Source organism: Arachis hypogaea, chromosome 11 (genome assembly GCF_003086295.3).
Source record: "Arachis hypogaea cultivar Tifrunner chromosome 11, arahy.Tifrunner.gnm2.J5K5, whole genome shotgun sequence".
Classification (NCBI taxonomy): domain Eukaryota; kingdom Viridiplantae; phylum Streptophyta; class Magnoliopsida; order Fabales; family Fabaceae; genus Arachis; species Arachis hypogaea.
Genome location: NC_092046.1, coordinates 97,716,403 through 97,740,207, shown reverse-complemented (window position 1 = coordinate 97,740,207; position 23,805 = coordinate 97,716,403). Strand labels below are relative to the sequence as shown.

The 23,805-nt window shown below is 41.6% G+C and overlaps 1 non-coding gene across 1 annotated transcript; it reads right to left on the bottom strand.

Annotated features, from left to right (window-relative positions):
- Positions 1 to 823: 823 nt before the first annotated feature.
- LOC112724399 (small nucleolar RNA R71) lies at positions 824 to 930 on the bottom strand. Its single transcript, XR_003163563.1, has one exon. It is a non-coding gene; the product is annotated as a small nucleolar RNA R71 (small nucleolar RNA).
- Between the last annotated feature and the right edge of the window lie 22,875 nt (positions 931 to 23,805).

Sequence of the window (23,805 nt, the reverse complement as noted above, 5' to 3'; positions counted from 1 at the left end):
ATTGGTGGATAACTAGATTGAGCATTTATTTTTATTTTGTTTGATTTAAGTTTATTTGAGTAATTTACTTTCAGTTTAGCTATTTTCTCCCCTTTTCCCTACCCATTTTCTTAGTTGTTTACAATTCAATCACTAACCCACTAACTGTTTGATATATTGCATCACTCACACTAACAGCATTTCTGTAGAAATTACTATCCTTATCTATCTTTCTTGCTTTTGCCTTGTTGGTTGTATGACAGGTAGAAGAAGCGGGGCTTCAACTTCCTTTGATTCTAAACCTGAGAGGACCTTCCTTAGATTAAGGAGGAAAGCAAGAGGAAAGAGAGTAGTTGGTGCTGAGGAAGAGGAAGAGTACTTTGAACCAGACATGGATGAGAATATGGAAAACCATCATGAAGAAAAGGCTCATAACCATGGCCGAGAAGGTCCAGCTCATCAGGCTGGGCAAGAGAGAAGAGTTCTGGGTTCTTACATCAACTCAAACCCCGGAAACTGTGGGAGTAGCATCCAAAGGCCAACCATACATGCCAACAACTTTGAACTAAAGCCACAACTCATCACCCTTGTTCAGAACAATTGTTCATTCGGAGGAAGTGTCCAAGAAGACCCCAATCAACATCTAACTACCTTCCTGAGGATACGCGATACTGTGAAGTCTAATGGTGTTCATCCTGACACCTATAGACTACTTCTGTTTCCCTTCTCACTCAAGGACAAAGCATCTAAATGGCTAGAATCATTTTCAAGGGAGAGTTTAGCAACCTGGGAAGATGTGATGAACAAGTTCTTGGCAAGATTCTATCCTCCTCAACAGATTAATAGGTTGAGAGCTGAGGTACAAACATTCAGGCAGCAGGATGGTGAGACTCTATATGAAGCATGGGAGAGGTTTAAAGACTTGACAAGAAGATGCCCGCCGGATATGTTCAATGAATAGGTGCAGTTGCACATTTTCTATGAAGGTCTTTCATATGAATCAAAGAAGGCAGTAGACCACTCATCCGGGGGATCTCTGAACAAGAAGAAGACATTGAAGAAGCCATAGATGTCATTGAGACTGTAGCAGAGAATTACTACTTCTATGCTTCTGAAAAAGGCAACACTAGAGGAGTGATAGAGCTGAACAATGTGGATGCACTACTAGCTCAAAACAAGATAATTACCAAGCAATTAGCTGACCTCACCAAGAAGATGGAGAGGAATCAAGTAGCAGCAATCACCACTTCAGCAGCAACTCAAGAAGGAGTGAATGAAGAAGCAGAGGGTAGTCAGGAGCAAGCCAACTACATTGGAAATTCACCTAGGCAGAATTATGACCCATACTCTAAAACGTATAATCCTGGTTGGAGGAACCACCCAAACTTTAGGTGGGGAAATCAACAAGACCAAGGCCAAGATCAGAGACGCCATAACCCCAACAACAATGCAACTCACCAACACTCCACATAGAGGTCATACCAGCACCCACCCAACAACACTTCTCAACATCCATACCAAAGTCAAAATGGCCCTTCTCATCCTTCCAATCTCAACTCTCCATCATTAGAAGAAAGACTATCAAGGATTGAGACTCTACTTGAAGGCATATGCAAGGAGATTCAATATAACAAGGTGTTCAAAGAGGAGGTGCGAGCCAATATCAAGAATCAGGGAGACACCATCAAGAGGCTGGAATTTCAAGTGGGATACCTATCTGAGAAGATTCCCAAACCTAGTGATAGCTTCCCAAGTGACACAGAGAAAAATCCGAGAGGTGAAGCAAAGAAAGTCAGATGGGAAAATTGCAAGATGGTTACTTTAAGTGATAAGGAGACTAAGAAAGAGCCAAAAAAACCATCAGAACAACCTGAAGATACATCAGCAGGAAAGCAGGAAGAGAATCATCAAGAAACCATAATTACACAGAAGGAGCTACTGAGACTCTATGCACCCTTTTCCCAATTACTCAATGGTGGTGTAGAGAAGAGAATATACTCAATGTTTCTTGACATATTTGCATCTCTCCATGTAAACATACCATTCATCAAGGCCCTCCAACAAATGCCCTCATACATTAAGTACGTGAAGGAGCTGCTGACCAGGAAAAGCTCACTCAAGGGAGGACAAACCATAGTGATGAATAAGGAGTGCAGTGCTCTCATTCAACCAGAGCTGCCTACAAAAAGGAAGGACCCAGGGAGTTTTCACATCCCCTATTCCATAGGAGAAACAATGTTTGATAAAGGACTCTGTGATCTGGGAGCAAGCATCAACTTAATGCCTTTATCCTTTATGAAGAGGCTGCAAATCAATGAGCTGATACCCACAGACATAGTCATCAGGCTGGCAAACAAAACTCAAAAACAAGCAATAGGAGTGGTTGAAAACGTGCTGGTGAAGGTTGGGAACTACTTCTTTCCCACAGACTTTGTCATACTGGAAATGGAAGAAAGTCATCTTCACCCAATCATATTGGGAAGACCATTCTTAGCTACAGCCAGAGCGCTCATAGATGTGGAGTGAGGAGAGCTAATACTGAGGGTACATGACGAACAACTCACCTTCAATGTCTTCAAACCCTCACAAGAAGAAGGTCAGGAAGGCAAGGAACAAAGAACAGAGCATGACAGAGCAATGGTGGGAGAAACAAGCATTGAGGCACAAGATGTACACTCAGGAATTCCTTTGGGTGATGAACAAAATAATCAGCAGCTGTCACACCTAAAGGAAACTCAAGTGGAGCCAAAACCATCAGAATTATATGGGACCAGCAACAAAATCCCTCTAGGAAAAGAGACCACAAAGAGCAGGATAACAACAAAAGAAACAAAGAAGAAGATACCAAGGAGATGGAGGAACAAAAAGATCCCTACAGAAGATTTCTCTCCAGGGGATAAAGTGATCTCAGCTTACTTCCTAGATATCCCACCTCATCTCCCCACCATCCCATCTCAGTTACCTAAGGTTTTCACCATCAACAAATTTCTCTCCCTAGAACATGTAGAGATCATTGATGAAGCCAATGGAGACAGGTTTACTGCAAGGGGGGAAGATTTGAAGCATTAACAACCACCCTGACAAAGGAAGAACGTCAAGCTAGTGACGCTAAAGAAGCGCTTCATGGGAGGCAACCCATGTTTTATATGCTTTTAAAGTAGTTAATAAAGCAAAATTCATGGATCGCAAATCAACTTTGACATATCCTTGAATAAATCCTTTTATGTAACATATATTGAAGAACAAGTTTGGTGTTCAAGGCACACTAAGAGGACATGAATGCAACTCGTAGCATGTCACTCTTAGCACCTTGAACAAATCATCTTACACTACATTGCCACAAACTAAGTTTGGTGTCACCAAGGTTGCATACATGGAAATTTAATTAGTCAGTTGGTTTGCATTTGTGAATAGCACTTAGTAGTTGACAACAACAATTTTAAAAAAAAGTGGTTACTCTTTCTTGTCTTTTAAATTTTGCCGCCACTTTCCACAAGTTTTCTTTTAATCACATTTCTTTTATTTTGAAGGAGAATTGATGGGGCAATTGAAGGGTTCGGCCACCACAAAAAGAGAAGATTATACACGTGTCTCCAAAGGGATTGCATTGGAAATTGTTGCCATGGAACATTGGAAGGAGAACAAGCTTGGAAACTGAACCAACCCCATCATAAAGTTGATGATCCTTGTGCTCATCCCATGTAAAACCCCATCCGTCCATCACACAACCACCCCATCAATCCACACCTTTTATTTACTCATTATTTTTCTATATAAGTGATTCCTAGTCCGTACTTCCCTTCACATTCCAGCAACCACTTCTTCAAACTTCTCACTCTCGAAGTACAATTCTCCAAGCTACACCCTATCCAAACCCAACCGAATTCCACCACTCATCACTAACCTCAACACCTTCACTTTTCAAAAATCATTCATGGCATCATCAAGTTCCAAGAGGCAAAAGAGGAAGGAACCGGTTGAGAGCAGCCCTTTTGATGAAGGGAAATTCAAAACTGCATTCCATGAACGTGAATTTGAACGGATAAAGCTCAAAAAGATATTGCCTGAGTTAACATTCTAGTTCAACGAAGATGAATGCTCACAGATTCGAGAGAAGATCGAACAAAGGGGTTAGCAAAGGCTCACGAACCCAGAAGCAAAGATAAATGCAAACCTCATCAAAGAATTCTATGCAAATGTGGTCAGAGAAGACAAAACCAAGGCCCCCACCTTCAAAAGTTATGTGAGAGGAACAGAGGTGGACTTCAGCCCCAATGCCATAACAAGGGTTCTTCAGCTGAAATCACCACGTTTTGATGAGCCCAGTTATCATGTTAGAATAAGTAATGGCCCCGACAATGATGAACTTGAAGAAATTGTGAATGATATGTATGTTATAGAATCTGACTGGGAAAGGTATTCAGATAGAAGACCTCGGTTCATCAGGAGAGGAGACCTCATCCCGGAAGCCAAGGGATGGTTTGAACTTGTGAGGAGATCTATCCTCCCAGCTGCAAACAATTCTGAGGTCAACGTTACTCGAGCTACTATGGTACATTACTTAGTAAAGGGTGGAGGCATCAATGTGAACGAAATTATAGCTGAGAGGATTCAAGAATCAGCCGAGAAGAATGATCCAGGTGCTAGACTTTGGTTCCCCAGCACCATCCTTAGGCTGTGTACGAAAGCTAAGGTAGTCTTCGAGGACAGCAACCCAACTTGGGTAAACCCTGGAAGGATGGTTACACTCCAGCGTATAACGTATGTGACACCCGCCCAACAACAAAGAAGGCCTCAAATAGGGAGGAGAACATCACAAGAAGAACCTCACCAAGAAGAACCTCAACAAGAAGAATATCAGCAAGAAGAGTACTATGATCCAACCAACATCAACTTGAATCACATTCACGGAGCCATTGAGGAGCTAGCGAGGAGTTATATGGAGGGACAAGAACAACAACTGCACATTCAAGCCCAAAGGATGGATCGTCAAGAAGAACTCCTTTCTAATTTGATGAATCAACAAGGGGAGTGGTAGAAATAGCAAATAGAACATTATTCCCAGCTCACTCAAGCCATCAATCAAGTGACTGAAAGGCTAGAGCATCAAGATAAACGCCTTCAAGAACTCAACCAACGCCAGCTAGCTCAGACGAAGGCATTCAATGAGTTCAGTGTACTTAATGAAGGACGGCAACTACATAGGGAGGAGTTCAACATAAACACTCAAGCCAAGTTGAACTATATGTCTGGTCATATGCATAATCTACACTCTGCAATCCCTAGGTATGATGAGGTCCAAAAAAATCTCACAGAACAAGAGGAAAGGAAGGTGAAACAGCAGAAGGAAACATTGAAAAAGAAGATGGAAGAAGTTGATTGGAAAAAGCAAGTGGGAGTGCAAGCACTCAAGAAAAACACAAGGAGGACAAACAGGAGGGAGAGCATGAACAACCGCATGAGTAAAAGGTGGTGGAGTTCCCTCATTGTTCCATCTTTCTTTTTCGAGTTTTTTTTAAATAAGGAAAATCATGTATGAAATAGAACATGAGTGATGTTATGAAAGACCAGAGTGATGTTCAAATTGCTTAGGTCTATGCTTGCTAGTCAAATTGCTTGCCTTCATTTTCATCTTGCTTATTGTATGCTTGTCCTTTTAAGTCTAATAAAAAGAGATGTTATGAAAGACCAGAGTGATGTTCAAGTTGTGGAGCAGGTCCTTAAATTTGTGGTGTAGTAATCACTTAGCTAAGTTGGTTCACTAACAAGGTAGGAAGGCAACTATCTGTCCTGAATCATATGCTTGAAACACACCCCATGAGACTAGCTAAACAATAAGATCCTAATAAGAAAAAGGAAAAGAACAATAAGAGTTGAAAAAGAAAGAAAAGTTAATAAAGAATAAGGCTAGGCACCAAGGGCTTGAATCTTGAGGGATGTGTCTGTGGTGCTCTTGTACCAAGGATCTGCTTGGATGAATAAGTTCTTAGGAGTGCTTCATCACTTGGTAACATGGGTTAACTAACCCGGGATTATCAACTGAAAATCCACTATCAAGAGCAACCCTGCTACAGAACATTTAGTAACCCAAAGAGGTGCTGGACACCAAGACCTCAAGGAAAGAAAATAACAAACCATGTGCCTGTGGTGTGCATGTATGGGGGAGAGAGACTTGAGGGAGTAAGTCCTTAGGGGTGTTTCAACACCTAGCACCTTGAACTAACTGGTTTGGGAGTGTTGGCTGAAAGCTTATCTTAAAGAGTCGCCCCCTCACAGAACACTTAGCCTAAGAAAGAAATAAACCTTGGAAAGACAAAGGGATCAATAAATAAAAGTCTCAAAGGGTGCAATCAAGTGAGTATTCCAAGGCATGATAAAGGTCTGAAAGCCAGTAAAGGAATGAACCTAAGTTGCTATGCATGAAACCCCATAAAACCAAGAACATGACTTCCACAATAATGATTCATTCTTCTTGTCATTTCATTCATCATTCTCTTGTTCCAGTACTTGCTTAGGGACAAGCAAGCTTTAAGTTTGGTGTTGTGATGCCAGGGCATTTTGACGAGTTTCACTGACCTTTTCTTTATGGTTTTATGGTAGTTTCATGTATTTTCTTAGGAAATAAGCAAGTTTTGGGTAAATAATCACTTACATCTTGATTCAAGCAAACATTGTGAATTTTACATGATTTCATGAGAATTATGCATGAATTAAAGGACAAATTGAATGATGCATGTCTCATAACTTGGATTAGAGCTTTGATGCACTTTATTAATTGATTTCAGGATAAAGGAAGCAAGAAAGAACCACATTAGTAGCCACGTTAGTCTAGCTAACGTTACCACTAACGTGGAATGAAGGCTAGCTTGCAACGTAAATGAAAAAAGTGATTGCCAATAACGCCTTCGTGAGCCATCATAGCCCACGCCAGTTGCCACGTTAACTATGTTAACGTGGAAGCTAACATGGAAGAAAAGTAGAACTCCAACGTTAGTGGTAAAAGTAAGTGCCACTAATGTTCCAAAAGGGGCAATTGGCCACGTTAAGAGCCACGTTAACTTAGTTAACGTGAGCTCTAACGTGGAAGAAGAAGATGATGCCAATGTTAGTGACACTCACCTCTGTCACTAACGTTGGACTAAGCCCATATAGGCTACGTTAAAAGCCACGTTAACCTATTTAACGTGGACTCTAAGGTGGAGGGAGCAAGAATCACCAACGTTAGTGACACTCACCTTTGTCACTAACGTTGGATTGAGCCACTATGAGCCACGTTAGTTGCCACATTAATTACATTAACGTGGAAGCTAACGTGGAGAAGAGGGATGATGAGCCAACGTTAGTGACAATCACCTTTGTCACTAACGTTGGAGATGGCTATCAATACCACGTTAGAAGTCACGTTAACCTAGTTAACGTGAACTCTAACGTGGGAAGTAGGGGCGTTCTGAAGCATTAGTGACAAAGGTGAGTGTCACCAACGCTCTCGAAGATTTGGCAAGCCTATGTTAAAGGCCACGTTAACTATTCTAACATGAACTCTAATGTAGGGAGAAAGGGGTACTCTCAACGTTATTAAAAAAGGTAAACCCCAGTAACGTTTGCGAAGGGCCAAAGGTCAACGTTAGTGGTCACGTTAGTGCCACTAACGTTGAAGTTAACGTGGACCACTTTAGGTTAGGAACGTTAGTAAAAAAGGTGATTATCACTAACGTTCTCAACCCCACATTTTCACTTAACGTTAACACCACTAACGCCCTAAGCTAAAGTCCCTGCCTACTTCACACTTTCTCTGCAAGTAAAGCTGAGCCCACTGAAGAAGATAACTGCTTCAACTCAAGATCCAAAGGCCCATATCCAAGACTTGAAAAATCAACTAGAAGATCAGAAGAGTAGTATATATAGGAGTAGCTTTGAACTAGAGAGAGGGCTCTTGGCATTATTAGAATTACTCTCTGTATTTTACTTTCTCTGCACTTTTAGTTTAACTTTCAGAATATACTCTCCATCTTTGCTTTCCATTCCCAGAGCTATGAACAACTAAACCCCTTTCATTGGGTTAGGGAGCTCTGTTGTAATTTGATGGATCAATAATAATTTTCATTATTCTTCTTCTTTCTTTTCTCTTGATTTTACTAGAAAGCTTTCAATCTTCATCCAATTGAGTAGTTATCTTGGAAAAGAAGCTATTCATACTTGGATCTCTTCTGAACCTTGGAAAAGGGATGAAGAGATCATGCTAGAAATATTTTCTCATGTTGGACCAAATTGGGGTTTGGGCGGATATGGTGACATATAATTCTACCAATACTTTGATTTGAAAATACATGTGGTATAATCAGTGACCACACTTCATCTCTTCTCATGAGCAATTAGACCAAGGAATTGGCTATTGATCTGATTTGAGAGATTGAATTACCAAGGAATTGGTATTCAATCACTTAAGATTGCCAAGGAGTTCAATGAATGCATTGATTGAGGAAGAGATGAAAATGAACTTGATTCGGAGAATGCAACATCTCCTAAGCCCAATGAATTCCCCATTTCTGATCTTACCAATTCTCTTTACTTTATGCCATTTACTTTCATGCTAAACTCCCATTCCTCATTTAAGATTCTGCAATTTACTTCACGTCATTTAATTTTTGCTATTTACTTTCCGGCCATTTAATTTCCTGTAATTCTCAACTCACTTTCTGCTTAGCTCAACTAGAACATTCTTCCAATTAAAGTTGCTTGACCAATCAATCCCTGCGGGATTCGACCTCACTCTACTGTGAGTTTTTACTTGACAACAATTCGGTATACTTGCCGAGGGATATTTGTTAAGGGACAAGTTTCTGTGCATCAACAGCTCTCTTCTTGGTCACCTCTGAAGTGTTGGATGTGGGGATTAGGGACCTCCTCACAAATTCTAGCCATCCTCTAGCTTGGGGGCTCAAATCTCTTCTCCTCAATTGATTAGGTACCCCATCCTTGTCATTGATCCAACGCACATGCATCACATAAATCTCATTTAGGATCTCATCGAACCCAGGGTCTTGCTGATTCATTCTTTCTTCATAGCTCAGAGTGGAGCTTGTCCTCTTCACCATTAGCATCCTTTCTATGCTAGAGGGACTGTAGTCAATGGACTTTCCCCTTACATAGCTAATGTAGGCATAGTGTTGCCCTGGTTGAGGCACTGCGTTGGCGTAGAATTCCCTCACCAAGCTCTCTACCACTTTCCTTGGTGGGTTGCATAGAAGTGACCAACCTCTATTGTTGATCTCAATGTTGATTTCAATGTGCTCGTTCCTCCCTAATTAGAACCCAACTTTTGGAATGATCTCCCTCTCACTCACCCAACCATAGAATTGGTTTTGGTTGAATGCGAAGAGGAACTTGTAGTCATTGAAGGAGCTTGAGGACCCAGAGGTTGGTTCCTTTACTTTTCTTTTCTTTGAGACTGAGCTTTTTGGTGGTGCCATGAGTTTGAGAGAGTGTGTTTGAAAGTGAAATGGAGTTACAAGAAAGAACAAGCAAAACAAGGTTTTGCTCCAACACCAAACTTAGGACTTGATTGTCCCAATCAAGAAAAGAAAGAAAGAAAGTATAGAAAGAGATGGTAAAAGATGAACAGAGAAAGGAATGGGAGGGTTGTATGCTCTTTGTGTGTGATTAGGGTTGTTGAAGTGGAATAGGAGATAGTGAAGTGAGGTTTTTATAATGGGTGAATGTTGTGGTGGGAAGGGTGGGAAATGAAAAGGGTAAATGTTTTCCCACTTGGGGAGTGGCGCCTAGCGTGAGAAGAGGTGCCAACTCTTTTCTCACTGTGTCTTCTGCGTGTGTTGAGTTCCAAAGTGTAAGTACACCTTGACTTCCTTGTTTTGTGAGTTGTTTACCATATGGGCCCCATCTTCTCTCCTAAAATGAAACTGAACCCATTAGTAATGACAAAAGAATCCTTTCACATTCCTTCTCATCAAGAGTGAATTGGATTGCAACTGATGGGTGTCCCTTGGGATACTGGTGCACGAATTGTGAATCACACTTTTCACAACGCGTACCACTAACCAGCAAGTGCACTGGGTCGTCCAAGTAATACCTTATGTGAGTAAGGGTCGAATCCTACGGAGATTGTTGGTTTGAAGCGATCTATGGTTATTTTGTAAATCTTAGTCAGGAAGTCAATTATGTTTATCAGTTGAATTGTGAATAACCAAGAGAGCATAAATTAAAGGTTACTTGTTGTGCAGTAATGGAGAATATGTTGGAGTTTTGGAGATGCTTTGTCTTCTGAATCTCTGCTTTCCTCTGTCTTCTGATTCACACACGCACGTCCTCCTATGGCAAGCTGTGTGTTGGTGGATCACCGTTGTCAATGGCTACCTTCCATCCTTCCAGTGAAAACTACGCTCACGCGCTCTGTCACAGCACGGCTAATCACCGGTTGGTTCTCGATCCGGTTGGAATAGGATTTACTATCCTTTTGCGTCTGTCACTAACGCCCAGCCTTCAGGAGTTTGAAGCTCGTCACAGTCATTCAATCCTTGAATCCTACTCGGAATACCACAGACAAGGTTTAGACTTTCCGGATTCTCATGAATGCCGCCATCAGTTCTAGCTTATACCACGGAGATTCTGATTACAGAATCTAAGAGATGCTCATTCAGTCGGATATAGAACGGAGGTGGTTGTCAGGCACACGTTCGTGGTTTGAGGAAGGTGATGAATATCACAGATCATCACCTTCATCACAGTTAAGCGCGAATGAATATCTTAGATAGGAACAAGCGTGTTTGAATGGAAAACAGAAATACTTGCATTAATTCATCGAGACACAGCAGAGCTCCTCACCCCCAACAATGGGGTTTAGAGACTCATGCCGTCAGAGAATACAAAGTTTAGATCTGAAATGTCATGCGATACAAAATAAGTCTCTAAAAGTTGTTTAAATACTAAACTAGTAGCCTAGGTTTACAAAAATTGGATAAACTATGATGGATGATGCAGAGATCCACTTCTGGGGCCCACTTGGTGTGTGCTGGGGCTGAGACTTAAGCAATTCACATGCAGAGGCCATTTGTGGAGTTGAACGCCAGTTTTTATGCCAGTTTGGGCGTTCAACTCCAGCTTTTGATCCTTTTCTGGCGCTGGACGCCAGAATTGGGCAGAGGACTGGAGTTGAACGCCAGTTTACGTCATCTATTCTTGTTCAAAGTATGGATTATTATATATTGATGGAAAGCCCTGGATGTCTACTTTCCAACGCAATTTGAAGCACCCCATTTCGAGTTCTGTAGCTCCAGAAAATCCACTTTGAGTGTAGGGAGGTCAGAATCCAACAGCATCAGCAGTCCTTTTTTAGCCTGAATCAGATTTTTGCTCAGCTCCTTCAATTTCAGCCAGAAAAATACCTGAAATTACAGAAAAACACACAACTCATAGTAAAGTCCAGAAATATATATTTTTCCTAAAAAATAATAGAAATAGACTAAAAACTAACTAAAACATACTCAAAACTATATGAAATTATCCCCAAAAAGCGTATAAAATATCCGCTCATCAGATACCAAACTTAATTCTTTGGCATCTCAATAAATTGGTTTTATCATTATGTATTTAATGTGTTCATAAGAGTGGAATAACATAAATCTTTTCATTCTCTTTTGATTCCAATTCCTCTGAACTCATTAAACCACATTCATGTTTTTACCCAAAGCATTAAGTTCTTTCAAATTGGGTGAATTGGGCTGCTAGATGATTTTTTGTGGTGGCCACACCAAACTTAATCTTTGGACTTACTCTTCAAATCAAGATATAAATTGTCTGTAAGCCTAGATTAAGTGGGTGAGAGGCCACACCAAACTTAGCACTTTAGCTAGTCCTCAGCCCAATCACTCATCTTGATCAATGCCTTCATCAAGTTGCAATTCTGGAATAAAAAAGAAAATGTAAAGAAAATCTAGCTACCCAAGCTAAAATCAACATTCTAATCCGCAATTGTAAACTAATCCTAATATGGGAATGTAAGATAAAGGAGATAATGAAAATTAAACTACCTAATGCAACAAATTTTTAAACTACTTTTAAGAAAAGTAACTAAATCAAAAAGGATAAAGTGTTGGGGTGCCTCCCAACTAGTGCTTCTTTATTGTCATTAGCTTGACATTCCTTCATTTTCAGCTGAGCTTGTAGCTCACTCCCTGCTCCTCTAAGGAGCCTCCCAATTAGTGTTTGAGTCTATGGCCATTGACAGTAAAAGTTCTCTAAGTCTTGTCCTCCATGAGCTCCACATGACCATAGGGAAACACCTTGAGTATGGTGAAAGGTCTTGACAATCTAGACTTCAGTTTTCCAGGGAAGAACTTGAGTCTTGAGTTGTAGAGTAACACTTTCTGTCCTTCAGTGAACTCCCTTCTTGCGATCTTTTGGTCATGCCACCTTTTGGTGTTCTCTTTGTAGATTTTTACATTCTCATAGGCTTGATTCCTAAACTCCTCCAGCTCATTGAGTTACATTAATCTCTTTTTTCTAGCAGCTTGCTCATCATAGTTTAACATCTTTAGAGCCCAAAAGGCTCTATGTTCAAGTTCAACTAGCAACTGACAAGCCTTGTCATATACTAGTTGGTATGGAGACATCCCAATGGGAGTCTTGTAGGCTGTCCTGTAGGCCTATAGTGCATCATCCAGTTTCTTAGACCAATCCTTTCTTGAGCTTCCAACAGTTTTTTCAAGGATTCTTTTTAGCTCTCTGTTGGAAATTTCAGCTTGCCCGTTGGTCTGTGGGTGGTATGGAGTTGCAACTTTGTGCTTCACTCCATATCTGAGAAGGAGTGCTTCGAGTTGTTTGTTGCAGAAGTGTGACCCTCCATCACTAATGAGAGCTCTGGGCACTCCAAATCTACTGAAAATATTCCTTCTCAAGAAGCTTATCACAACTTTGTTGTCATTCGTTGCAGTGGCTATGGCTTCTACCCATCTTGAGACATAATCAACAGCCACCAATATGTAGCTATTTGAGTAGGAGGTTGGGAAGGGTCCCATGAAATCAATCCCCCATACATCAAATAGCTCCAACTCTAGTATGAATTGCTGTGGCATCTCATTTCTCTTGGTTTGATTACTAGCTCTTTGGCATTCATCACATCTTGACACCATTTTCTTGGTATACTTAAACATTGTTGGCCAGTAAAATCCAGATTGAAGCACTTTTGCTGCTGTCCTTTCTCCACTAAAGTGTCCTCCATATGCAGATCCATGGCACTGCCATAATACTTCCTGCCCTTCCTCATGGGGTATACACCTTCTTAGGATTCCATCAGCACACTTTTTGAACAAATAAGGATCATCCTAGATGTAGTGTTTGGCATCCTTGATTAGCTTCCTCCTCATGTGCCTATTGATGTTAGTTGGTAGCTCCCCAATAGCCTTGAATTTGGCTATGTCTGCAAACCAAGGGGCTACTCGAATCATCATCAATTGTTCATCAGGAAAGCTTTCATTGATTGCTACTTGCTGCATCTTTTCTTCTTGTGGGATCCTTGAGAGGTGGTCAACTACCTTGTTCTCTGCTCCACTCCTGTCTTTAATCTTAATATCAAATTTTTGGAGCAACAAGATCCACCTTATTAGTCTGGGCTTAGATTCTTGTTTGGTAAGCAAGTATTTGAGTGCTGCATGATCAGTGAATACAATTACTTTTGAGAGAATAAGATATAATCTAAACTTGTCAAAAGCAAAAACTATGGCTAAAAACTCTTTCTCCGTGGTGGTATAGTTCCTTTGATTCTCATTGAGAACTTTGCTAGCATAGTAAATAACATGTACTAGCTTGTCTTTCCTCTGTCTCAGAACAGCACCAACAGCAAAATTAGATGCATCACACATTAGTTCAAAAGGAAGATCCCAGCTTGGTGGTGCTATAATAGGTGCAGAGGAGAGTTTCTTCTTAAGTTCATCAAAGGCTATCATGCACTCTCTATCAAAAATAAAGGGAGTATTTGAGACAAGTAGGTTCCTAAGGGGTTTTGCAATTTTTGAAAAATCTTTGATAAATCTCCTATAGAACACAGCGTGTCCCAAAAAGCTTCTGATTGCTTTGACATTGCAAGGTGGAGGTAATTTTTCAATTACTTCCACTTTTTCCTTGTCCACTTCTATGCCATCTTTTGAAATCTTGTGACCAGAAACCACCCCTTCAGTCACCATAAAATGGCACTTCTCCCAGTTTAAAACTAGGCTGGTTTCTTGACACCTTTTTAGCACAAGAGCAAGATGGTATAGGCAATCAGAATATGAGTTCCCAGATATAGAGAAGTCATCCATGAAAACTTCTATGAATTTCTCAATCATGTCTAAAAAAATGGAGAGCATGCACCTTTGGAATGTTGCAGGTGCATTACACAATCCAAAGGGCATTCTCCTATAAGCAAAAACACCATATGGACAAGTAAATGAAGTTTTTTCTTGGTCTTTGGGGTCTACAACAATTTGGTTGTAGCCTGAATACCCATCTAGGAAGCAATAATATTCATGTCCTGCCAATCTTTCAAGCATCTGGTTCATGAAAGGTAAGGGAAAGTGGTCCTTCCGGGTGGCTTCATTAAGTTTCCGGTAGTCAATGCACATATGCCATCCGGTCACTGTCCTTGTGGGTATCAATTCATTCTTATCATTTTCCACAACAGTGATCCCTCCCTTCTTAGGGACTACTTGCACCGGGCTTACCCAAGGGCTATCTGAGATAGGGTAGATCACCCCTGCTTGCCATAGTTTCAACACTTCTTTCTGAACCACTTCATTCATAGTTAGGTTCAGCATCCTATGTTGTTGTCTTGAAGGTTTGGCATCTTCTTCAAGCAAGATCTTATGCATACACATTGAAGGACTGATCCCTTTTAAATCTGCAAGTGTCCAGCCTATGGCATCCTTGTGTTGTCTCAGCACTTGGATGAGCTCCTCTTCTTGTTCCTTACTCAGACTTGAATTTATGATCACTGGTTGGGTGTTGTTAGCATCCAGATATGCATACTTCAAGCAGGGTGGTAGTGCTTTCAGTTCTAGTTTTAGTGGCTCTGCATCTTTGTTGCTTGTAATGGTTGGCATGATTGAGTTTCTCATGGTTGCTTGTGGTGATTCTCCATCTGGTGCTTGTTCCAGCTCAATGGTTTCTCCACATTATTCTTCTTCCATGACTTCTTGAACTATTTGTTCCATGGTGTCTACCAGCATGCATTCTCCTATGGATTCCTTGGGGTAACTCGTTGCTTTGAAGACATTGAAGACCATTTTCTCTTCATGCAACCTCAAGACTAGTTCCTTTTTTTGCACATCGATGATGGCTCCAGCAGTAGCTAGGAATGGTCTTCCTAGGATAATTGATATGTTGGCCTCTTCTTCCATGTCCATCACAACAAAATCAGCAGGAAAGATGAACTCTCCTACTTTCACTAGCAGGTCTTCCACCACTCCATGTGGAAACTTAAATGTTCTGTCAGCCAATTGGAGTGCCATTCTTGTTGGCTTGGCTTCCTCAATCTTCATCCTTCTCATCATGGTCATGGACATAAGATTTATGCTAGCTCCCAAATCACACAAAGCCTTCTCAATGGTGATGTCTCCTATGATGTAGGGAATTTGGAAACTCCCTGGGTCCTTCAGCTTTTGAGACAGCTTCTTCTATATGATGGCGCTGCATTCTTCAGTCAATATTATGGTTTCTTTTGCTTCCCAGTTCCTCTTTTTGGTTATAAGCTCCTTCAAAAATTTAGCATAGAGTGGCATTTGTTCTAATGCCTCAGCAAATGGTATGTTGATTTGGAGCCTCTTAAAGATCTCTAGGAACTTAGAAAACTGGCCATCCTTCCCATCTTTTCTTAGTCTTTGTGGGTATGGTGCCTTTGGCACATACGGCTTCAAGACTGGTTTTGGTGGTGGTGGAGCAGGGATTTCTTCTTCATCCTTGTTCCCATGCTTTGCTGCAACTTCTCCATGCTTGTCTTTGCTTGGGGTTCCTCCTTCTACAACCTTCCCACTTCTTAGAGTAATGGCCTTGCATTCCCCTCTTGGGCTAGCCATAGTATCACTAGGAAATGTGTGTGTGGGAAGTGGGAGTTGCTTGGACAAAATCCCCACTTGTACTTCCAACTTTGAGATTGTTGCGCCTTGATTTTTCAGATTTGACATGTATTCCTCTTGATTAGCATCTATTCTTCTGTCAGTTTGTGCTTGTCTGTACATGAGGGTGGAGACTGCTCCTGTAATTTGTGAGGATAGTTGTGCTATTCCAGCTTCCATCCTCTCAAAGTTGCTCTTGATTTCACATGGTTGCATAGTTGAGGATGGTGCATCTTGGTTGAGGTTGTTGTGTGTGGGCTGGTTACTATGGTATGATGTATTTTGTGAGTTATAGTAGGGTCTATAGTTCCCTGTTTGATGGTTGGGGTTGTGGTTAAATTGCTGATTTGATGAATAAGGCTTGTTGTTGTCCTGGTTGTGGTTCTGTTGATTTTTCCACCCAAAGTTTGGGTGGTTCTTCCAACCTAGGTTTTATGTCTTAGAGTATGGGTCATATGGTGATCTGGATGAATTGTTCACATAATTAGCTTGTTCCCATTCACCTTCAGATCCTGGTGCATTCCCTTCTTGTTGAGGAGTTTGGTCCTGAATGACTGAGGCTTGGTTGGCCTCCATCCTTTTTGTTAGAGCTGCTATTTGAGCTGCAATTGCTTTGTTCTGAGCTAACAAAGCGTCTATAGAGTTGAGCTCTAGCACTCCCTTTTTCTGAGTCCTTTCTGAAGTATAGAAATACTCATTTTCAGCTACAGTTTTAATGACATCTATGGCCTCTTTAATGGTTTTCTTCTTGTTGAGTGAGCCTCCTGAAGAATGATCCACAGCCTTCTTTGTTTCATAGGATAGCCCCTCATAAAAGATGTGTAGTTGTACCCATTCATTGAACATTTCTGGTGGGCATCTTCTTGTTCGATCTTTGAATCTCTCCCAGGCCTCATAGAGTGTTTCTCCATCTTGTTGTCTGAAAGTTTGTACCTCAGCTCTCAGCCTAATGATTCTTTGTGGAGGGTAAAATCTTGCAAGGAATCTGTTCACGACCTCCTCCCATGTAGTTAGGCTATCCTTGGGGAATGATTTCAACCACTTTGCTGCCTTATCTCTGAGTGAGAAAGGGAACAAGAATAGTTTGTAGATGTCGGGGTGTACTGATAAACCACTATTTTATGGTTTATATTGTGTTTAATTATGTGGTTTTATCATGATCTTTACCCACTTATTCATTAAATAAGCATGCATTTATAATTCCTTCCTAAAGTTATTGCATGATTGAAAACTTGCTTCCTAGAGACTTTTAATTATGTATTTTATTTCTCCTTTATTCCATTCGATGCCGTGATCTGTGTGTTAAGTGTTTCTGGCTTTATAGGGCATGAATGAGTTAGATATTGGAAAGGAAGCTTGCAAAAAATGGAAAGAAAACAATAAATTGAGGAGATGACCAGTGAGAAGCGACGCGGCCGCATGGATGACGCGACCGCGTGGAAGAGAGTAAATTGCAATGACGCGGCCGCGCGAATTGGGAACTGCACAAGTGACGCGCAGGCGTGGACGACGCGCCCGCGTGGCAAAGTGAAACGCCGAATGACGCATCCGCCTAAATGACGCGTCCGCGTGACATGCGCCATCTGCATAATCTGCAGAATCGCTGGGGGCGATTTCGAGCCTTATTTTGACCCAGTTTTCGGCCCAGAAAAGCAGACTAGAGCCAGAGAACATGCAGAAACCAACAACAACATTCATTCCGCATAGTTTTAGGTTTTTAGATCTAGTTTTCCTCTCCTCTAGGTTTTCTCTCTACACATTCATAGTTTTTAAGATTTGTTATTTTCATTGTTTTTGCATTGGGATATTGAGAAGAGTTATTGCCTCACCAAGACTTCGACATTCTAGTTCGTTCTCTTTACTTGTCTGTTACTCTTCCATGTTCCTTAATTTACTTAAGTTTACTATTGGATTATTTTAGCATTTATCAATACAATAATTACTTTTATTTTCAATTAATCTTTTGATCATTATTTATCATGTCTTTCTTTAATTCCCTTTCTTATGTTATTAGTTTTACATTTACAATGAGCGAGTAGTTCCCTAACTTGATGGGGAGTTGATTGAAAGGAACCCATGAGTTGGGATGCTCAAGAGAAAGATTATAATTGGGTTTATTGTTGGATTGCTCTCTAGTCACTAACACCAATCCTCCCAAGAGCGAATTGGAACTTGTGGATAGAAATAGCATTCCAACTTGTTTAACTTTCCCTTACTTAGTTAGGGGCAACTAAACATAATAACCCTCAATTGTCAATTAATCTTGAGAGTACTCCAACAAGAATAGGGCTTCCAGCTAATCAACTCCCAGTCAAGGCTTTTATTTAAATTTATATAAATTCTCTAATTTAATTTTCTACCATTCAACTCAAACCTTTTTGAAAACATCTGATTAATAAAATAGCACACTTTTTTGCAACTCGTTGGGAGACGACCTGGGATTCATACTCCCAGTATTTCAATTTTAATTTCTGTGACACCCTTCTAAATTGATAAGCGGATTTCTGGTTGGTTGAGAACTATACTTGCAACGCATATTCTATAATCATTCTTAACTCGCCGATTTCCGCCACCATCATGTACCCCGTTGGACTTTACAGTATCACATATCCACAAGAATGTGCTGAGATGTTGATTAGGGTCTTCTTGGGCACTTCCTCCATATGAGCAATTATTCTGAACGAGTGTGATGAGCTGAGGTTTCAGCTCAAAATTGTTGGCATGAATTGTTGGCTTTAAGATGCTGCTGCCACAATTTCCTGGGTTTGGGTTGATGTAGGAGCCTAAGACTCTCCTCTCTTGCCCATCATGATTTACTGGACCTTCTCTGACATGGTTGTGAGCTTCTTCTTCATGATGGTTCTCCATGTTCTCCTCCATGTTTGTTTCAAAATACTCTTCCTCTTCCTCAGCACCAACAACTCTTTTCCCTCTTGCTTCCCTCCTTAATCTAAAAAAGGTCCTCTCAGGTTCAGAATCAAAGGAAGTTGAAGCCCCGTTTCTTCTACCTGTCATACAACCAGCAAGGCAAAACAAGAGAAGAAAGAAAAAAATTGAATAAGGAAGTTACTCTTGTTAGAGTGGATGTTAGTGTGAGTGGTGCAATTAATCAAACAGTTAGGGGAGTGAAAATACGAATGATAAAAATAATCAAAGAAGAAAGAGATAGAACTCAAAATAAAAAAAAATAAAAAAATGCTAAACAAGATAAAATAACAAGGAATTTAAATTGCTTAATGTATCTCTTCAATTGATTTAATTACTGTCAAATTTAAGCCAATCCCCGGCAACAGCGCCATAAAACTTGATGAATCGAATTCACACCCCATTCACAAAATTGGTGAATTAGTCCTTTTGGCAAGCGCACTAAAATTATCGTCAAGTAATAACCCACAGCGGAGTGGGATCGTATCCACAGAGATTGGCAAATTTGAGCAATTTTAATCAATTGATGAATTAGTCAAGCGGATCAATAGGATTGTAGAGTGCAGAATTGTAAATGACATAAATGTAAATGACTAGAATATAAAGAAAAGCAATAAAGTGCAGAAATATAAATGGCAGAAAGTAAAGTGCAAAATCATAAATGACTTGAATGTAAATGGGAATGGGGAATGGCTGAATGTAAAAATAAGCTGTAAAGAAATGGATAGATAAGAATGGGAAAATTCATTGAGATTGGGAGATATTGTCTCTTTGGATCAAATCTAGCTTATATCCTCTTCAATCACGCAACTCATTGACCTCTTGGCAATCAGCATTGATTGAGTCCCAATCCCTTGGTGACTCAATCTCTCAGATCTTGATCAATAGCCAATTCCTTGGTCTAATTGCTCATGAAGAGAGATATGCTTGGTCCCTGATTATACCACACACCATCATAGGTCCAAGTAGAGGGAGGATTATATGTCACATATCCAAACACCAAAACCCATATTCTACTCTAGTATGAGAAAGGATTTTAAGCATGGTTTCATGTTTCCTTTCCCAAGGTTCCCATGAAACCCAATTGTATTCAATATCTTTCCCAAGATAATTGAATACTAAGCATTAAGAACGAAATTCCTTCTAGCAAATCAAAGAGAAGATGAAGAGAAGAAAGATTTCACTATCATTCATCCATCAAGTACAACAGAGCTCCCTCTCTCAATGAGAGGGAAGATAACTACTCATAGCTAAAAAAGTACTCAAAAGTGAAGTGTAAAAGTGGATCTAAAACTGACTGCTTAACCCCTTCTTCAGTACTCCTTGGGGGTATTTGTATTACTCCTAGTAAAATAAAAAAATTACAAAAGTGAAAAAGGAAAATTACATTTTGGAGGGAAAAGAAGACACTCAATAAGCATGACTTCTCAGCTGGCGTGTGGCTGGCGCGTCTCTGGCGTGTCACGTGCTCTTCATTTTCAGCTTGGCGTGCCACGCCCAATCCTTCAAGTGCCACGCTTATCCCTCTAGCAACCTTGGAGTGGCATGCCTTCGAACTCAAGTGGCACGCCCCTTGCCTTTCTCACTTCTCTTTGCCTCTGGAAACTTGTACTGGCGTGCCACGCCCAAGGTCTGGCGTGCCACGCCCTTGCTTTATGCTTGGCTAGGCTTCTCTAGAAAGTTGAACTAGCGTGGCACGCCCAGGGTCTGGCGTGCCACGCCCGTCTTGTGAGTGAGTGGTTGCTCCGTTTGGCGTGCCATGCCACGAACTCAAGTGGCACGCCCCAATGCTTCTCTTCTGAATGACACTGGCGTGCCACGCCTAAGTGAATAATGGTGAATGGCGTGCCACGCCTTCGAACTCAAGTGGCACGCCCCATGTATTTGGCCTCCTTCATCCTCTATGGAAACTTATACCAGCGTGCCACGCCTAAAGGCTGGCGTGCCACGCCCATGATCTTGTCGTGGTTCCAGTAATTGGCGTGCTACGCCTCAGCCTTCAAGTGGCACACCATAGTGAAATGCTAAGGTTGGCGTGCCACGCCTTCGATACCAAGTGGTACGCCCAGTCCTTGCTTTTGGTCCTTTGTGCATTGGCGTGCCACGCTTGGGTTCTCAAGTGGCATGCCCAAGTGACTTCTTTGGGCTGGCGTGCCACGCCTTCGATACCAAGTGGCACGCCATAGTGAAGATTCTTCTTGGGATGGAGAGTTGGCGTGCCACGTCCCTTTGCTCAAATGGCACGCCCATAGTAGTTGATGGGTCAGGCGTGCCACGCCCAGCTTGGGGTGCCACGCCCCTTTTGTGTCCTCTACTGTGGCTCTCTGGAATTTCGTATCAGCGTGCCACGCCCAGTCTCTGGCGTGCCACGCCCATATGCATGCTTTAAATCTCTTCTCTGGACTTTAGTACTGGCGTGCCACGCCCAGCTCCTGGCGTGCCACGCCAGTGCATTTTTGTGGCGTTTGCTTCAAGTGTCACGCCAGTTTCACACGCCCAGCTTCTTGTTTGTCTTCTACCCCATTTTTTATGCTTTTCTCACCTGAAATTCAGCACAACTCATCTCAAAGTGGTGTACCATAATATTCATCAAATAATGCATGAATTGTACTGATCAAATGAGATTTATGCTCTTTTATGGTCTTCTTTATGCAAGAAAGAAGGGTAGATGATGTAAGTCATCAATGAGACTTCTATTATTGTCCCCTGGTTTGGTGCTAGCTAGTTTTGAAAGTGCATTAGCTCGGGCGTTCTGTTCCTGAGGTATATGTCAGACCTCATATGCCCCGAATTATCCGAGCTGTTCTTTGGTTTCGTCCAAGTATTTTTTCATGGTGGGATCTTTAGCTTGGTAGCTCCCTTCTGTTTGTGAAATGACTACCTGGGAGTCGCTAAAGATAGTAAGTCTTTGGGCTCCCACTTCCCTAGCCAGCCTCAAACTAGCCAGTAGTGCTTCATATTCAGCTTGATTATTTGAGGCAGAAAACTCAAACTTTAAGGAGAGCTCGATTTGGCTCTCCTGATCGTCTCTAAAATGACGCCTGCACCACTCCCGGTTTTGTTTGAGGAGCCATCCACATAAAGGCTCTACTCTGTTGGGGTGGCCAGGGTGTTAGTGTACTCTGCGATGAAGTCGGCCAGGTACTGAGATTTGATAAATGCCCATTGTAGGATTCTTCTAGCTAAGTCTGTTTTCTGTAATATCTCCTTTATGGGTTGGTTGGTCCGCACTCTGATGGCGTGAGCTTAAAAGTATGGTCCGAGTCATCGGGAAGTGAGTATGAAGGCGTAGGCAAACTTTTCTATCTTTTGATAGTTCAATTTAGCCCCTTGTAAAGCTTTACTAATGAAGTAGATGGGTTGTTGCCCACTTTCGTCTCCTCTGACTAGTGCTGATGCTATTGCCCGACTTCTTACGGCGAGGTATAATATGAGTTCTTCTCCTTCCCGAGGTCGAGTAAGAACGGGTGGTTGCCCCAGAAATTTCTTGAAATCTTGGAAGGCTTGTTCGCACTCTGGGGTGCACTCAAACCTCTTTCCCTTTCTTAATGTTGCATAGAAGGGGAGAGATTTTAAAGCCAATCCAGCTAGAAACCTGGATAGAGTCACTTGTCTTCCATTGAGCTGTTGGACCTCTTTGACACAGGTTGGACTTTTCATGCAAAGTATAGCCTGGCATTTGTCTGGGTTCGCCTCGATTCCTCTTTGGGTGAGCATGAAACCCAAGAATTTGCAGGCTTCTACCGCGAAGGTGCACTTTGTGGGGTTAAGTCGCATGCCATGCTTTCTTATGGTGTTGAACACTTTAGTGAGGTCGGATAACAACGATTCCTCACTTTGTGTTTTTAACAGCATGTCATCTACATAAACCTCCATTAGCTTCTCAATGTGGTCGGCAATGACTTTATTCATCAATCTTTGGTATGTAGCTCCTGCGTTTTTTAGTCTAAATGACATGACTATATAGCAGTAATTTGCCTTTGGGATTAGGAAATAGGTCTTTTCTTGGTCGGGTGGATACATTAGAATTTGGTTGTATCCCGAATAAGCATCCATGAAAGAGAGGTACTTGTATCCAGAAGAGGCATCCACTAGAGTGTCTATATTCGGGAGCGGGTAGGGGTCCTTAGGGAAGGCCTTATTGTGGTCGGTGTACTCAGTACACATTCACCACTTTCCATTTGACTTCTTTACCAAGACGACATTGGCTAGCCATAATGGGTACTCGACCTCCCTTATGAAACCTGCCTTTAGTAAGGCTTGTACCTGCTCTTCCTCAGCATGGAACTTTCCTGGGCCAAGCTTCTTGTGCTTCTGTTACACTGGCCGAGATCCAGGATACACCGCCAGCTTGTGGCACATTAACTTGGGATCTATGCCGGGCATGTCCGCAACCTTCCATGCAAAGAGATCGACATTATCCTTTAGCAGCTGTATCAATGGCTCCTTTAAGTCTTACTTTAAGGTTGCCCCTATATTTGTTGTTTTATCCTGAGCATCCCCGATCTGGACTTCTTTGGTTTCACCTTCTGCCTGAGGGTGGAGTTCTTCGCGAGCTCCAATTCCCTCGAATTCTATAGTATTAGTTTCTTTTCCTCCGGGGTCACCTTTAAGGTTCAGACTTTCATTGTAACAGCATCGCGCGAGATTTTGGTCTCCCTTTATGGAAGCGATCCCTTCCGGAGTGGGGAACTTCATGCATAGGTGTGGAGTGGAGACCACGGTGGTGAGCTGGTTTAACGTTGTCCGACCTATTAATGCGTTGTAGGGTGAGCTAACATCGATGACAATGTAGTCT